Below are 19,220 nucleotides of genomic sequence, written 5' to 3' on the forward strand. Positions count from 1 at the left end.
AACTAGGAGTCACTAAAGGTTTCTGAGCAGGGATATCAGATCATATCTGAATGGGCAAAGAGAAGGAATGAAAAGAGCCCATTTAGGAAGCAATTGCAGTAACCAATTCTACAAACTGCTTAGCTGCCCCCTCAGAGGCCATGGCCTCCTTCGAGCAATCAAGACAGAACAAACTATTTGAGCATCATCTTAGGAATGTTTACAGACCTCAAGAAGATTGGGAAGAATGACCAATATCTGGGCTTACATTTGCCAGGGCTCATGGAGTGGCTGTGGGGGTCAAGCAATTGGAGAAGTCATGAGAGTGCAGCTGAAATCCGGGACCATGAAGCCTGGTAAAACCAGAGAGGGGTTAGCTAGAGGTCGTATGGAAGAAGCAGCTGTCCCAATGCAAGCAGCCCTCAGCTATAGCATCTGTGAGGGCGGAAGGACTGACTATGTGATTAGTGACACCGAAGAGGAGTTCATAGGCGCCCAGTAATCACTTCTTATACTCTTATCTCCTGCATCAGTAATGGGAATTGGTCTTCACTATTTTGTCCTTCCAAACACACATGGAGGCCAAGGGGATAACATGAAGTCTAGAATAGATAGGTAGAGTGAGTCGCAGATCTATACTTACTAATCCTGTCACCTCTGAAGCAGCTCTTAACCACACTGTGCCCCCTTCTGCTACTCCTAGAAAAGCAATCTGGTCAGTGGTTGACACGGAGGGTCTGGAGCTGGTGCAGCCTTGTGTAGGGCCTTATGCAAGTGACTTAACTTTTCAGTGTCTCAGTTTCCTCCTTGGTTAAGCAGATATACTAGCTTTGCCCACCACTAGGAGTTAGGAGAATTAAATGAGGTAATGCAAGCTAAGCTTTTAGCACCAGGCATGGAATATAGAAACTAATTAATAATTTAATGTAATTGCCATATTGTATTGTTAATCATAGTCATAATTATTACTAACAACTGTAAAATGGGGGTAAAAATCTGTAGCTCTGAGAGCTTCTGTGACGATCCAATAATGCACACAAAAGTGTTTTAAAACTGGAAAACATTGTACAGATGTAAGATATTAATTATGATGATAACAATGACCCATTCAAAACTGAGATGCTCCCCAGGCACGCATATATAGCCAGTGTTGCGTGATTGCTGAGGGAGCAGCTCATTCCTCTGAGATGGTTGGCCTGATCTGTCTGTTCTGGCTTCTGTCACTGCCTGGAATTAGCTGATAAATGCTCTTCCTCCCCTGCTGCCCCCAGTGGGGCATTTGGTCTGCTCTCTTGGCAGTTGATGACAAAGATGATGTTGCAATAAGCATGCAATGGATGAAGCCATCGCTCACTGTGAAGGCAATCTTGGGTAGTCACAGAAGCCGTCACTACCGGCCTCTTATGATGGAGAATACAAAGTCCATTTGCATTTAGAGTCTTAGCATCCACAGACCCATTAAGAAACTTGCCTAAGGTCATGCAGCTGAGAGGTGAAGGCGTTGGTTTTGGAGTCCTGTACTATCTGATTCAAAGCTTTTGTTCTTTTTGTTTTGCATTCTTTGTGCCTCTCATTGCTTTCTTTGGGGCTGAAGGAAAGGGGTTAGTTAATATGTTGGGATGGGGTAAATTGGCAGAAATATGGTGATAAGCTTGACAGCCCCTTGGCTACTGATATTAGAGCCGGTCAGTGAAGGAATTGGTAACAGACCTATCCTAAGAGCAGTCCTAAGTATTATCTATTTGGGAAAAAAAAAAAAAGTCGGTTACCATTCCCGGCAGTCATAGCAAAATCTGATGTTCAGCTCTGGTAATCTATCCAAGTAATGATGAGCCCCAGGCCAGAATGACCCAAAGAAAAATGATCTTTCCCCTCCCAATTTTTTTTGCTTCCAATTTTAATAAGTACAAAATTCCTTCTATTCACTGTTCTAAAGCTCAGAGTCATCCTGATTCTTCCTTTTACTTCTTCTTCCATTGCCAGTCAATTGTTAACTCTGTTGATTTTTCCTTCTTAAAGTCTCTGTCTTGCAGTCCTTCTATCCCCATCTTGGTCAGGGTCCCTCAGGTCTTCTCAGAATATGGTGGCAGCTCCTTAACCAGCCTTCCTGCTCCATCTCTCTGTGTCCCATTCACCCTGTGCATAGGCACCAGCGTGAGCTTTCAGAAGCAAAGCTCTTTTCACATCATATCCCTTCTCAAAGTACTTGACAATGTGTCCACAGTGTATGGAATGAGGCCCCAGTTCATGAGCATGGTGTTCCAGAACCTTCAAGTCAGGCACCTTTGTCGTCACTCATGCTGACCAGCAACAGCCTCCTCACTTTCTCATATATACCCTTCTAGGCTGGGCTTAAAAATCACCTTTGTCACAAATCTTTTCTTGACTCTCTTAATCAGGAAGAGTCAGTCCTTTCTTTGCATTCCCACAGTCCTGGTGTGGGAGTACTTATTTCATGCTGTTTTATTTTCTGACTTACCCAAGTGTCCATCTTCCTGCCAAGATAACAGGCTGCATATGAGCACTGCCCAGGCTGTGTGCACCTCAGTATCCCCGAGAGCATCCATTGTTGACCCCAGTGGTAGGCCACTGAAGAGACTGAAGGGTAAGTTAACACTTACCTTTGCCCCTGTCTGACTGTAAGTTGACATGGTCGTCTTTCCATGGTCAAAAGGCACATGAAAAGATGCTCAACATCACTAATCATCAAGGAAATGAAAATGAAAACCGTAACGAGATATCATCATGCACCTATCAGAATGGCTAGAATCAGAGAGACAATAATAACAAGTCCTGGTGAGGATGTGGAGAAAAAGGAACCCTTGTACACTGCTATGGAAAACAGTATGGAGGTTCCTTAAAAAATTAAGAATAGAATTATCATATGGTCCAATAATTCCTCTACTGGATATTTACCAAAAGAAAATGAAAACACTACTTGAAAAATATGTATGTGCCCCTATGATTACTGCAGCATTATTTACAATAGCCGAGATAAATGGAAGCAACACAAGTGTCCATCCGTAGATGAATCGATAAAGAAGATATGATATATGTATACAATGGAATATTCCTCAGCCATAAAAAAAATAATTTTTTCCATCTGCAATAACATAGATGGATCTAGAGGATATAATGCTAAGTGCAATAAGTCAGACAGAGAAACACAAAACCATATGATTTCACTCCTATGTGGAGTTTAATAAATAAAGGAACAAAGAAAATAGAGACAAACAAACAAAATCCAAACTCTTAAATTCAGAGAATAGACTGGTGGCTGCCAGAGGGGAGGTCGATGGTGGGGGGTGGGGGATAAGTGAAATAGATAAAGGGGATTAAGAATACACCTATCATGATGAACACTAAGTAATCTATAGAATTGCTTAAAATCATTATATTGTGCACATGAAAGTAATATAACATTGTATGTTAATTATACTTTAATTATAAAAAAAAAAAGCAGCACTTTAATTTCAGAGTTAAGAAGATACCTTTTATTTACTATTTTCCTGAGATTTTTCTCTAAAGATCAACATTTTCCTCTTTTTATTCCACCTCTCAGTATCGAGAGGATTAGTTCCTGTGCACTAATGTCGTTACGGGGAAGAATTTCGCATCAATAGAAGCAAACTCTTCTACCTTGCAATATTTGGGGATTGAAAGGTAACCAAGCCAGCTGTGGTTTGAACATGTGGCCAGAAACCAAGTACCTTAAATGTCATTTAAGTTTTAATTTTTCCAGGAATTTCCTAATTTTCCATTAAGAAATTACTCCCCTGCTTCCCAATGCCTGGTCTGGAAGGGATCACTTTACTGTAATATGGTATTTATAAACACATTAAGGTATTTCATTGCAAAAGAATTTTCAAATTGCAGAATCTAAGAAAAGTCTTTTGAGATCTTTAAGGCATTTAATGCCTCTTGCTCTCCATGTAAGATTACAGGTACTATGATAAAATCAATGTAATTGCTCAACCCTCCTGTTTCAGTTGCTTATAAATTTTCAAGATTCAGTCAGCAATCCTCGAATGTGCTGACAGATTCTTCAGGTTTTGGTTTCTGCGGTTAGAAAACATCTAGGAAGCTGTAAATAATTGTCTCCCTGCCTTTGCTGAAACTGTTTCCCTCCTCCTGAAAAATCTTCCGCTTTCCTCATTGTCATATCTATTCTTCCTCCTCTAATCCTTCCTAATACTGCTTCAAGGCCTCACTCCTGGGGAAAATCCCTCCTTTTTATTGTATTCATAATGAGGTAGAGATATTTGGAGAACCCTAGGCATTCCCCGCCCCATTCCAACATGGCCAGCTGTGACCCCATTCTTCTCTGACCTCCTGCCCATTGCATTTTCTGTACCTTTCTCAGCATATTGGATGGACACATGTCTGCCTTGAGTGCTATAGTTTCCCTTGCCTTGTTCCTTTCTTCCTTCTTAGCATCTTAATCTATACTCTGTTCACTTCTGCATTCCATCAGCACAGCCTCACACAGTGAGGAGTGCAAAGGGTCCGTGTGCATAGATGGATGCATGCATGCTTATAGACACACACTGTCTATGAGTTTTGAAGTGACTCTTCCTTTGCTCACATGCTTGCCTTTGCAGTATGCACCAGGTGCCACAGAGATGAAACATTTTGGTATCGAGTCTTGTTCTTCACCTTAGCTTCTGAACCGCCAGTTTGGCTCTTCTTCCTAACTTCTCAATTCTTTCTCCCTGATTCATCTCACTGCTTAGTCCCCCATTAAAACTTCCCCCCAATACTCACAACTGATTTTTCCTGGATAATAATTCAGCTTGTCTCTTGACCATGACTTCTTCTAACCGTGGCTTCTCTGTTATGACCACAGACTCTTGGCTTACCTTGGAAAGACATTTCCAAGCTCAATCCATTCTCCAGAACTCTCCTTCCCATTTCCCACTGATGGGCCTGTCTTGCTTTTATTAACAGGACACTTTTTACCTTATTGACAGTAACTCAGGAAAGAACTAAATGCCGGAAACATTATAATCCCTCTCAAGAGACACAGATTTAGAGAAAGGTACATGGCAGCCCCAGTTTATTTACCCATCAGGTTTCATGGAAACTTCGTTTTAGGGTGTAGAACAAGTACCTGTGCTTTGTAGGCTCATTTCCTTAATATTCATAGTTTTGGGAACCCCAGATCCATTTTTGTACAGTAACATCTGTCTCACATTGATAATTTTGTTGATGATATAATTTAAAAGACATCACTATAATAATCTAGATTACTGAATGTCAGAGTTCAAAGGCCTTTAAAGACCAGCTAACTAGTCTGGTGTTTTCCTAAGTGAGGGATTGTATCCCTGGTGGCACCTGGGTCATTTTGGTCAGGCATACAGTGCTAAGTACTAGGACTCTTGTTGTGAGAGGCATTCCCTTTTTTAATTCTTCAGCCTTCTGATTAGCCAAGAAGGCTACAATTTTGAGCCAAAATGTCCTTATCACCCCTCCATTTCTTACTGATCATCTTTATTCATTTGTTTATAAATGAAGCAAAAGCAAAGCCAAGACAAAAAAAAAGCAACTCTTCTGTAGATAACCCTATGAAATTAATTTCATAATGCCTCTATTGTCACTGTGTTTATTTTTCATGGTTCACGTCTACACATGGCAGGGATATTTATTTTCTTTTTTTAAAGTTTATTCGTTTTTGAAAGAGAGGGAGAGAGAGAGAGAGAGAGAGAGAGAGAGAGAGAGAGAGAGAGAGAATGCAGGGGGAGGGCAGAAAGGGAGGGAGAGAGAGAATCCCAAACAGTCTCCACACTGTCAGTGCAGGGCCTGACGTGGGGCTCGAACTCAAAAATTGTGAGATCATGACCTACGTTGAAATCAAGAGTCAGACGCTTAACTGACTGAGTCACCTAGGGTCCCTGGAGGGTATTTATTTTCTATTTAAGACGGTACTATAAGGTTTTCATGTGTAAACACTTATATAAGTAAAAATATGAATTAATTAAAAGGAAAATGATAAATAACATTTGTTGAGACCCAAAGATTCTCAGGATCTGGGAAATCCATGGTGAAAAATAAAGAGGCAGTCCTTACTCTTTTCATAATTAAGTCAGTTTTATTGAACCTCATAGTCTTTGTGTCTCACCTTTGTGTCTCTAATTTGAAGCTTCCAGGATTATTTCTACCAAGTATCTGACATAATTTTCCTTGTGGCAAGGAACTCCTCAAGAACACTGTGTGTGATGCAGTGGGACGCCATTGAGGTGGGGGTGTGTCAAGGCATTCCAGGTTGGGGTCACTCCTGCAGGCAACAGGCCTCATACAAGATTCTCTCCATCTTATAAGGAAATTTAACGCATGGCTAATCAGGGAAAGAGTTAATGAACCAAATGCTTCCGTGGCTTCTGTCAGAAGATGGCTGGATGTTGCTCTTGAAACCTCTCAGGATGTCATGTAATCCCCTTCCCCCAGCAGAAGGTGGACTGTTGCCACATCTGAAAAGTGATTGGTGATGTTGTCTTCAGGAGACACTTCCCCTCAGTTGTCATCTTAGCCTTCCCTTCTCCAAATCAAGTGGGGGGGAAAAGATATTGGGGTCTGGTGAACATCTGGGTAGCATATTGGTCAAAGGAATCTGTTTCTCTTTTCCTCTTATAGCAAGGAAACTATCCTCCATTCCTAGGAAAAATGATTAATGATAGCACACAGAAGCCAAAAGCATATGAGGTTTTACTTTACTTTCTTTTGTTTCCTCCTACCTGTGGACAGATAGGCTTTTCCTGTGCATTTTGCCTTGAGTCATTCAAAATTCCAGGAATCTCCTCAGCTCTGTTTCTTGAAGGGGCTGTGGATTTTGCTGATTACTTCTTTTTTGGTGTTCTTGAGCAATTACCTGCTGTATGTGGCCCAGAAATTTCTGAAGCGTGAGATCCTGCTGCCTTTGTCTTCCACTTCAGTTTCTCTCAATCTCTGTCAAGTGAAGGCAAACTATAGCCCAGACAGACAGGAAGGCGCGTTCACAAGTGTGTGGTGACCTGAAAGAGTTGACTGACTCATGATTGCGGTCAGGGTCACCTCCTGTGGCTACCTGACTTTAGACACCACAGAGAGAAGAGAGACGTGGCCCCAAGCCCCCAGTTCACCCTTTCCTGCAGTGGCTTGAGGTCTCACAGCTCCCTCTAAAGGTCACAAGAGCTGGGAAGCATAGTCTGATTCTCCGCATATGTAGGAATGTAGGAAATAGGGGTCCTTGTGCCTTTTGCAGCCTCATGACACCAATGCAGGATCTTCTGTCTCCTGTAAGACCCTCCCTCTAGAATCCTCAATCCTACCTTTATTTTTCACAACTTGAAACTTCGCTCAGACTCCAGGTTTCTCCATAGTTCTTCCTGTTTTTCACTCCTGAGCACACAGGCAGCCTCTCTGTGTGATCGGTGTCTGTAAGGCCATTTCTTTTCTGTCCTTATACCTCCAGATTTGTCCCCTCACACTGGCTGTTAACACCTCATGCCACTTCTCTTCATGTTTCCTTCACACACTGAGGCCAGGACAGGTCTGTGGAGGGGCCTCAAACTGCTGCCAGCACCGAGTCATGCTTTTCACCGGGAGGGCCTTCCCCTCCTCCAGCCAGCTTCCCGCCCACCCTTGGATCTTTGGGGACTTGGTCTTAATTGTGGCCCATTCGTCCCCCTCACAGGTCTGTACATTGAGGCTAAATAAAGGAGACCTGAGAACCTGACACTTTTTGAAACCCATCTGTGCCTCCCCCCTCACCCTTGGCCTCTGTTTATGGCTCCCAGGTCTGTTCTTTCATTCATTCTAGGTCCAGCTCTTCAAGCCTCTGCTCTCATACCTAACGGCCTGTTTCCTGGCTGTGTTAGTGCTCACCTCAGAGCACAGGGCCTTTGCTCACCTCTTTCACCCTCTCTCTTACTGATGTATCTGTGAGTCCCTTGAAGGCAGAGAGCATGCCTGACTCATGTTTGTTTTCTCCCTCATTCACAGTCCATGGCCCCCAGCACATAGAAATCATTCCATGTGCTGACTGAAAGTGGAAAGAGATGGTTAGGATGCCTCCATGGTATGATGTAGGGATACAATAGAGCCTTGCTTATATGATCCTGAACATCACTTTCCCCCAAGAACACCTGAAATGAAAGCAGAAACCAGTGAGTAGGAGACACACAACACCATTTTTTCCACTCCAGTCTCTATATTCAGAGTGCTTTTTCTATGCTGAGCTGAGGAGGGGAGAAAGATAAGACATTCTGAGCTTGTTTCCTAGAGGAATAGATAGATGTATGCCTTATGTAAACTAGTTTAACTTATTAAAAATGAGTTCCAGTTATGAATATTGAATTAGAAATGGGAACAGAAAATTACATAACATGTAGGAATGTCATAAATGATAAAATTCAGGGAAATTTAGCAAGAGAGTTATATAATATGTATAAAGAAAATAATTCAGTTTTATTTTAGTGTATTTTTATTCAAAAAAATGAATGGTGCCCCGTTCTTCCAAGACCTCATAACCTAGGAGCGATCTGATTACATCTGTAGCACAGTGGTCATTCCATATTGTGACAATGTGCCTCTCCATCTGTGATGCCTGGTCATTACACTACATGTCTCTAGATTGCTCGTATCCTTACATGAGCCTGTGTTATTTACATGACTAAGTAAAGCGCTTATAATAAAAAAGAAACATTTAATCAATAGCATAAAATATCTGTAATGGAAAGGGGTTAACGAGCTTATTAACAAAGTTAAGCCCATTAATAAAGTCAGTATGTTTATGTTCATCAGGGTAACCACTTGATGACATTAGCAGTGTTTGTTCTAGAGCAGAAGGGCATCTAGTGATTAGATCCAAGTATACTCTGAATTATTAGTTTCTTTTCATTTCAGAGACATAGAGATGTATTTTGAACTAGAAAAAAACCTGTCTCTCAGATGAGAATTATTGAACAAATAGAGTACATGCCATTTCAGTGTCTCTGTATGTGTCCCTTATCAGCTTATAAAGAGGCTATAAAAATAAAATGACCTATTTTATATTACTGCTGTTATGGCATTTGTATAATTTCTTTCTTTTTTAAATATATTTTTAAATTTATTTATTTATTTTGAGAGAGAATGTGGCAGGGGAGGGGCTGAGAGAGAGAATCCCAGGTAGGCTCCACACTGTCAGTGCAGAGCCCGATGCAGGGCTGGAACCCACAAACTGTGAGATCATGACCTAAACTGAAATCAAGAGTCAGACACTTAGCCAGTTGAGCCACCCAGGTGCCCCTATGATTTCTTTTTTAAATCTTTATGAATAAAAATGATATATATTTAAGTTGTGCAACATGATGATTTGAGGTACATATACATAGTGAAATGATTTCTAAAGTCAAACTAACATATCTTCTCACATAATTACCATTTTTGTGTGTGTGTGTAATTAGAATGCCTGAAATCTACACTCAGCAAACTTCCAGTATTCCATATGGTATTATTTAGTACTATGGTAAGGTATTTTCCACTTTCATCTGTACAGTTAAGTAGAGCATTATTAAAATAGAATTTATAAGTATGAAAATTTACTATAAATTAACTGATACATAGTTAAATATCAGTAACATGCTGCTTTAGATCTTAATATCAACATATCCCAAAGATCATATCTTTTCCCATTAGTTAGTTTTATCTATAATCTACCAATAACAGTAATAACAAAATAGCCTAATAATGCCTGCTTGAAGATATCTCTATCACAGAAACATACATTCTGAAGTATCAATTTCTTTTTGAATATATATATATATGTATTTTAAGTGTTTATTTTTGAGAGAGAGAACACGCACACATGTGAGTGGAGGAGGGGCAGCAAGAGAGGGAGACCGAGGTTCTGAAGTGGGCTCTGTGCCAACAGCAGCAAGTCCGTCGCAGGGCTTGAACTCACGAACTGTGAGATCATGATCTGAGCTGAAATAAGATGCTCAACTGACTGAGTCACCCAGGTCCCCCTCAGCCTTCAAAATACATTGATGAGAAGTCCGAATTGTTTCAGAAATGTCTAATGACTTCTAAATTATTTTAGACATGGTCTGTGGATTAGAACTTTGAACATAGGCCATCCATTTTTCTGGACTTTGGAACAGACCAAAAAACATTTTTCACGGAGAATCCTGGCCCAGTCCCTAGGCAGCCGTCTCTCGAGCGGTAGGGTGGGTATGTGTGTGTGTTGGGGGATGAAAACTGACCTTATGCATTGGTACTTGTCAGGAATCCAGAGACCACTAAGAATAGTGTTTTTCAAATGGATTTGCAACTCATTAGTAGATCATAAAATTAGTTTAGTGCCCTGTTGTCTAGTAGAAATATAATGCAAGCCACATATGTAATTTAAAATTTTGTTAGCTATAGTAACAAAACAATTGATGTTAATTTTAATAATTTATTTGATCCATTATATAAAATATTATCTTTGTGATGTGTAATTAATATAAAATTATTAATGAGATCATGCACGTTCATTTTTTTTTTTGTACCGAGTTTTCAAAATCTGGTATTTATTTTACACTTTAGGCATACCTCCATTTGGAGTAGCCACATTTCACATGTGGCTAGTGGCTACTGTATTAAACAGTCAAGTTTAGTGCTTACAAGTTTTATACATTGAAATAGAATAGAATAGAATAGAATAGAATGGAAAATTTCAGAGGGTGTAGCTAATAGTAAGTAATTTTTCAGGGGATGTAAAATATGTTTCTGGGTGGGGATCATGGTTAAAAAAAAGTTTGAAAGTTGATGTGTTAAAGCATGTGGACCCTTACCCCCATTTAAGTGCCTATAGAGATGTCCTGAAGATTGCTCTCTTAGCAACATAAAAGAGTTCCAAGAGCACTTGTCAGACCACACACTGACCCTTAGGCTCACCACTTCTTGGTATCTATTCAAGGCTTAGATATCCATCAAGTAAGACAGTGGACAGTTGCTTGGAGGGCATGCAGCTTATCAGTCTGCATATATGCTAAAACCTTTCTCAGCCAAGCAAGATTAGCAGAGAGATGGGGGCCCTAGACCCTAATCAGATTGGTTTTTTTTCTTTTCTTTTCTTTTCTTTTCTTTTCTTTTCTTTTCTTTTCTTTTCTTTTCTTTTCTTTTCTTTTCTTTTCTTATGTTTATTTTTGAGACAGAGTGAGAGACCGAGTGCAAGCAGGGGAGGGGGAGACAGAGGGAGACACAGAATCTGAAGCAGGCTCCAGGCTCTGAGCTGTCAGCACAGAGCCCAATGCGGGGCTTGAACTCATGAACTGTGAGATCATGACATGAGCTGAAGCCGGAAGCTTAACTGACTGAGCCACTCAGGTGCCCAGGTTGTTTTTTTCTATTTGACTTTGGTGTGACATTATCATAATAGGGTTCAAAGTTGCTTCAAAAAATAGTGTTACCAGCATGAAGTGGGCATTCTAATGCATCGCTGGGGGAATGCGTGTTGGTACAATATTTCTTGTGGGTAATTTAGTGATACATATCAAAGAATTTAAAAATGTGTCTGCCCTTAGACCCAGTACCTCCAGTAGTTTATTTTTCTACTTCCAGGCATAAATGGGAGTGATAAATATGTGCATAAAAATTCAGCTATGCTAAATGCAATGTGTTATGTTGGATTGGATCCTGGAACAGAAAAAGGACATTGGTGGAAAACTAATAAAATTTGAATAAACTGTGGAGCTTAGTTAATAATAATGTACCAACGTTGGTTTCTTAGTTACGAAAAGTGTACCATGGTAATCTAAGATGTTCACTGGGTGTGGAGTACATGGAAACTCTCTGTGCTGTTTTTTCTGTAAACATAAAATTATTCTAAAATAAAATGTGTATTAAAATATTTTAATTAAAAGTGTAAACATTTATTAAAATGTAATTTTTACTAATAATAAGGATTTTCATTACAGTACTACTGTGAAATCAAAAGTTGGAAACAGCCCAAATATCCAACTGTTGAGGATTGCTTAAATGATCTTGATGCCTCATAGAATGAAATATCAGGCAGTCACTTAAGTGGTATTTTAGAATTAAATTTATTAACACACAAAGATGTTGACAATATATTTAATGAAAAAATAACTTCCAAAATATTGTTTTATTAAGATATGTGTTTAAAGAGAATTGGCAGAATGCTCACCAAAATATGGTTATCTCTAAGCCAATGAGATTAGAGAAGATTTAAGAAATATATATATTATTGCGTATATGCGTCTTCTAGTTTTTCCATATGGTGCTTATATTGTTTTTTTTAATAAGAAATTTTTAAAGGTTTTTTGTTTCTTTTTTCTTTTTTTTTTTTTGTAAGAGCAGATTGGATGAGTCAGAGTGCCCTGACATGGGGTGATAGTGATGAGTGTGCTCTCACCACAGACTTGGAAACAAGGGACTCAGATTGCCCTCTGAGAATTATACTCAGGAATCAACATTGAAAGTGTTAGTGTTGAGTGGGGTGAAGTGTCTTTAAAGTGTCAGGATGATTCACAGGCAAGAATTAGTCCTGGCTACAACCAAACTTGACATTAAGAAATACAATTCAGAAGTGAATCAGTCACAAAGGAGTTGGCTGAGATGGGATGTATCTAGAGGAAATCGCAGAGGTGGCCAGTGCCCATCTCAGCAGGCCAAGAATGATGTGCCCTGTCAGGCTGGCCTCCATTTTTCTTTCTCCATCATAGGCCCACCCCATGGTGAACTGGAAGCGTCATCCTGTTATCCTGGCCCAACACCGTTAAGCATTTAGATCCCTGGTCAATTCCCTGACCCTCATCAGGGTTAGGCCCATGAAAGAGCCTGCCAGTCACCTGGCTCTCTATGTAGCCTGTCCATAGCTAGGCAGGCTGACACAAGCATCCTATCCACTTGACAATGAGTTTCCTCATTGTGAATTAACAGACTTGGCAGCTAATTTGATGAATGTGTCTGTAAGCATTGTTACAGTGAGTCAGTGCTCTGGGTCCAGTCAAATCTGTGGCTTTGACAGTAAGAATTTATGAACATGGGCAGGGAAGGGCTAGACCATGGACCCTGTGAATTGACCAAGATAACGGTCCTCTTGGGGCCTCGTCAGGAATCCTCTCAGCCTCTTCTTCTTGATGCTATGAGTCACATTTCCCCTGGCATGTGGCAGCTCACTTACTTCTTTTTCAGAGCCTTGCCCATCCATCTGGCATAGAGCAAACCAGTCTCATCCCCTTGGGTAGGGCGGCAGAGCCCAGCAAGGCAAGCACTGTAGGCATGTGGCCAAAGAACTCTGAGAGACACAGGAAGTTGACAAATTTGTACTAAAGAGTGGAGTAGTTCCAGGCGTCAGCCCGAGCTTGGTGGAGGTCACTCATGTCATTGCACCATGGCTCTGTTGTGGAGAAAGGAACGTAGGTATACTAGAGTTAGCAAGCTCTGCCTCTGTGGTTTTGGGCTAATTATCTGGGTGATCTTGTATAAGCCCTTTTTGGGTCTTTGACCATAAAATTAAGGATGACAATACCTACCACATAGCATTGTTATCAGTTTAGTTATGATGGATGGGAAAGCATACTACAAACCAGAAAGAACTTTACAAAGTGATGTTATTTCTTTATTTGTGAGCCATGTTGGAATTTTTGTATATGGGAGTGATTTTTGAAAAAAAAAATTGAAATATTTTATGTCCTAGAAAGTTGAGAGCCAATTCATGTAATGTATGGAAACCCATCAATTACAAAAGAGAAAGCCAGCAATGCCCTAGCTTGCTCAAAGCTTCATAAGTGAATATTTAGCTCCTATTAAAAATCCAGTAACTGGGTTTTGTTCTAAATGATTGCTTTGCATCTAGATTAGGTTTCTATTTACTATTTTTTAAGATACAGTTTCATAAAGAAGATTCCTTTGCTACCAAAATTCCAAAACCCTGGTGGAACTTCTGTAACCTAGAAGCCCCTGGAATTCTTAGGGGTAATTTTCTGTGAACTTACAGTCCCACCACCCTGATTTCCTTGTCTGGCCTGTGCCCTACTTCTTAGATGAAGTTCACTTGTGACCTTTTGTAGCTACACAGGGTACAGCTGGGGAAAGACCCCTGAACTACATTCAGAAGATATTCATGGTGTGGCTTCCGGCTATGTCAGTTTACCTCTCAGTGCCTCAGAGTCCTTTAATAAAATGGGGAAAGACCATGAAAGGTGTAGTTTCAGTGGAACACTGAAGGTGGAATTGCTTTGTAAACTATTTGAAGTCCTATGATTGTTATTATCTTATTTTGTTTATTCAGTAAAACAGTAATGTTGAACATTCTCAACTTATTTTTGAGACTGGGACATAGAGACATAGAGCAGGGCAGGCTGACCTCCTCACCCAGACCACTTGATGGTTCGATACCATCCTGCTGGATCTTCAGGGCTTGGCTATGTCCATTGATAGAATACTTCCTACTGGTTGAAGTCAACTACTCTTCTAGGAGAGCTCTACTTCAGTAATTCTTTCTATAAATAGAAATCTGCCTATTTCCCATTGTTCTTAGTTCTTCCTACTGCAGTGACAATAGAACAAACTTATGTCCTTTTCTGTCATAATACAGATTTCAAAGACAGCTGCCATGTTCCCCATACCATATTTCTCTTTTCTATACTCTGTCCTCTCTGCTGTTTTTTGCCTGAAATATTTTCTAAACTCTTCAACATCTTGGCTGAGCTTCCCCAGATATATGGCACTGGTCACCCAAATCTGTCACTTGAATTGTAGATATAAATGGCTAATACTGATGGAACCCTTATTCTGTCGTAGCACTAATATATTTGATATATATATCCATATATAAGCTCATTTAATCATCATAACAACCCTATGAAGAAGATACTCTTATTCTCCTGCTTTTTAGAGCAAAGAAAACAGAGGCATAGATAGTAATGCACTCACCCAGGTAATAAGTGGAAAATCTGGGGCATGAATATTGGCCTCTGCTGGTACCATATGGCCCTGTATGAAAAAGAACATTTGTCCCTGTGTTTAGACTATGAGCATAGGAGAATGTTAAACGTCATTCATTCATTAGTAGGCCCTGTTATTGGCTCATCTACTGCACCAGCCCAATGGTTTCTCCCTAGATCTTGGTTTTCTCACATGTCATCTGAAAGGGTTTGATGAGGTGGTTTCGAAGATACCTTTGCAGTAGTGATATTCAATAATTTCATGGATCAGGAATTTACAGCAGTGGCAACTTAAAATATCTGGCCTAGTTCCTGTGCCAGAATATATGCTAATTTACTCATGATTTAGACTTTCTAAAGTTAGTTGAAAGCAATCTTCTAAGAAAATACTTTTCTGATCTTGGTAATTGTTTCTATACAGTGGGAATATTTTAAAGAAAACTGATTCTGATGAAAACTGGTCAGATTTGTTTTAGATCTGGTCTGTAGTTCTCTCTATTCTCATCTAGCCCACAGGACACTGACGTCTGAATTGATCTTCTTTAAAGCCCAGATCTGGTAGTTTAGGCCACTAGTCCAAAATTATGACACCCCAGTGTTTACTGAATGGGGGGTTGAACTTGGTAGCATACTATTGACCCTCGATTCATGTTCTAGTCTTTTTCTCCATTGTGAATCTTTTTTTTTAGTTTATTTATTTATTTTTTTATTTTGAGAGAGAAGGTATGAGCAGGGGAGGGGCAGAGAGAGAGGGAGAGACAGAGAATCCCAAGCAGGTTCCACACTGTCAATGTGGAGCCAGATGTGGGGCTCAAACTCACAAACTGTGAAATCATGACCAGAGCCAAAATCAAGAGTTGCGTTAACTGAGCCATCCAGGCTTCTCTTTCCATTGTGTATCTTTACCCATAATTGGATTCTTATTTGGCTGATACTTCTCTCTTAATTTGGAATTCGTTTAACCCCTTTGTCCTGTTGAAATTCTACCTGTTTTCGGGGTCAGCATAGATGACCCTTTTGTTTGAAGCCATCCATTCTTAGTCCAAAGATCTACCATCTCCCAAATCCTACAGCGTGTAAACTGTGCTTCTCTCTCACTGCATTTACTCTAATTTAATTGTCATTACAATTATTTCTGTACAGGCAAAATGTTCCTATTCATGTAATAGAGCTTTCTTTTTGAGAAGTATGAAGATGCATAAAAGTTTGTGTAGGCATTTGCTCTGGTGATCCTGGATTATTTTTGAATGAGACAATCATAAGAAAATAGATATCTGTAAAGAAAGTCTATTTGAAAGAGAGACTGAGCTGTTAAAACTATTTTAGCAATGATAAAGTAGGATCCATCCTAGGAAGTCTGCCTCAGGAAGAAAATTTGAGGCCCATTTCTTTTTTCCAGGTTATTAGCTTTCTAGAATGTGGACAAAGCACATGTTGAAGATACAGCTTCGTTGAGCCATTTTGTTTTCTATAGGTGGCAATAGGATACTGTGGCTAGAAGATAGTTTTTGGAGCTTGGCTTTGGTGAACTGTGGCTCCACCTCTTAAATTTCTGCCCCTACATGTCTTATTTGTTATGATGAATGAAAGGGTATTTGCCTCATTTGTAAGTGCTCAGCAACTTTGAATACACTTCTTATGTTTGGGGGAACATTTTATGCTACAAATTCTCCTTCCTCAAGGTAGAAACTAGAATTTTCAGGGCATGGGCATGTGACCATGGGCTGCACCAATCAGAACTATTGATCTGAGGCTTCATTTCAGTTGGAGCCACCCGAGAATCAGCTGCCATGAGAACTCTATCTTTTGGTGAGAATGCTGGTGCAGCACCTGTTTTGGGGGTCAACTATAGCTGACCCTCTGCATCCAGGCCCCAAGGTTGGTGACGCAAACCATGATGTCTATGTGCAGAAGCAGGGACTGAGGTAGTTTTACTGGAGCATTTGGGCGGTTGGGCTTGGTTTTCATTATCTTTCTGACGTTCTACATTGACAAAGTTCCCCATAGGTGTTATTGTAGATAGTGATCTAGAATGAATGGATCCCAAGTCTTGCTGTAAAAATTTTGGTATCTGAATGAGAGAAATAATGGAACTACTTTCCCTTTTCCCCTGTTATCCTCCCTGATGCTACACTCCCCCCGCCCTCAAACATGCACGCATTGACTTTAGAAATTCTGAGGAAATCAGGCAAGTATCTGTCTGTGTTTGTCCTGAGTTCTTGACTCCCCTAACTCAGTGCCTGGCACATGGCAAATGCTACTTTCCTCGAAAACACCCATTGTGTTTGATATCAGTTTTTGTATCAGTAGCTGACAGCATTTTAGCAGTCTAAAATGATTAATGCTCGTGACTGTCTGGCGTCCAGTAATGTTATACCCCATTTTCACTGAGGCTGGCAAGGACAGAGATATTACATTTGTCTTACAAATTTGCTGGAGCAGAGCCAGAGTAAACATTTTGACTGGAGGTTCCATTTAAGGACAACTCATTTGAATTTGAAACAATTTGTAAGAATAATCTCAATTAGCACAGCTCATTAGACTCTAATTAGTCTTTAAGCCCTTCTTTTAACCTGGTAGCCTTGGTGGGACTCCCGAGGATGTGTTGCCGGGGGTGGATGTCTACATGGTTGTGTACCTGTGGATGTGCCAAAGAGTTAATTTTCCCACAGCAGGGTGGAGTAATCCAAAGAAAACAAACAAGGAATCACAGTGGCTTGACAAAAGCACTGTATGATTGTAACAGGAAACAAGACCCAGCCTTTGCGAGAGTGAGAGAGAGAGAGAGAGAGAGAGAGAGAAAGAAAGAAAGAGACTGACTTCTTTTTCTCTCTCTTATCACAGCCAAAAGATGCTGTGGTTGCTAATCTCTGCTCAAGATGGGTCGAGAAAAATGTTTTTAGAGAACAGCCACCACTGTCTCTTTCCAGGCCAGCCTTAGGTAACCTTAGGATGATTTACTTCATGTTAAGCCAAAAATCTGTCCTGGCCTTAGTCCTAGCTAGTACCTGTCATGTGCCAGCAGCGGTGTCTTGGGTGACTGTTCATTCAGGAAGGCATTTGTAAAATGTTCAACCTGTGTTCTTCCAGTTAACTCTTTGTAGATGCCGGTGCTCCCCCACCCTCTTACCATCCTTGAAGTTGGGAAATCTTTGAAATATGTTGATTTTGGTTGTGAAATATATCACATCAAGACTCAAGACACCCACTATATCTTCATGTGTTTGATTCCAGGAGTTCTTGGACTTGGAAGAGAACCCAGGAGTCCCACCCAGCAGAATTCTCAATTTGCAATCGCATGCATACGTGTACCTTGCTTCCACTTCCAGTGACAGGGGCCCGTTCTGTCTTCCTGTCTTCCACTCACCTAAGTCTCTTGATATCCAGAGCCACACTGACTATGCTGAATCCAGCTCCCACATGACGGCCTTTCCAATATGAATCCCTGAGTCTGCTCTTCAGGCAAGGAACTAGGTCCTCCCTCATTTCCTCAAGTGGTACCATTTTAAGATCTTTCTTCTTCATGGCCTAGAACCGTCCTCAGCTTGTTCCCTTTTTCACTTACAGTGGAGAGCTTAAAACAAAGAACATCCTTCCCCCTGTGTCCTACCCTCAACATCGGCATAGAATGAATTTCATCTTCTTTGTTGAGGCCTTTATACTTCTGTTGATATAGCCAGCACATGGTAGCTTTAACTTTATTTGGTGATCGTATCAGAACTTTGGCTCATACCAAACGTCCTATCCACTAGCCTCTTACACCCTGGCTTTTCCATGTGGCACCTCAGTTGTGTCTGTCAGTGCTGTGACACCACCCCCAACTCACATCCCCACCAAAACCAAGAGTTGTATTGACCCCATTTAACTTTGTCTTGTTGGATCTGGATAGTCTTTCTGACTAGTCCACTCAAGAATCAAGAAATATGGACTCTCCTAAGCTGTTCTTGAGGTCAGGTACAGTCCCTCTTATCCACCTATTGCAGCATATTGACTTTTACCTAAAAAAATCCAATATGTGATTTTTTTAAACCAAAAATTACCAACCCACTAAATTCCATATTCTGACCTATTTTCTGTTCACACAAGCAGTGGCTTGGAAGTGAAGACCATGGTGGAGAGGGTCAGAAACAGAAGAATTCTTCAGTTCCTTTTCTTTCTTTTTAGGAGTTTAATAATTTTTTCTCAGGAATCTAGTTATAGTCTTTAAAATTTAAAATGTAATTTATTTTTCTTTTTAATTATTTTTGAGAGAGAGACAGAGAGAGAGAAAGAGAAAATCTTAAGCTAGCTCCATGCTCAGTGCAGAGCCTGACGTGGGGCTTGATCCCA

This window comes from Prionailurus viverrinus, chromosome D4 (assembly GCF_022837055.1).
Source record: "Prionailurus viverrinus isolate Anna chromosome D4, UM_Priviv_1.0, whole genome shotgun sequence".
In the NCBI taxonomy this organism is placed as follows: Eukaryota; Metazoa; Chordata; class Mammalia; order Carnivora; family Felidae; genus Prionailurus; species Prionailurus viverrinus.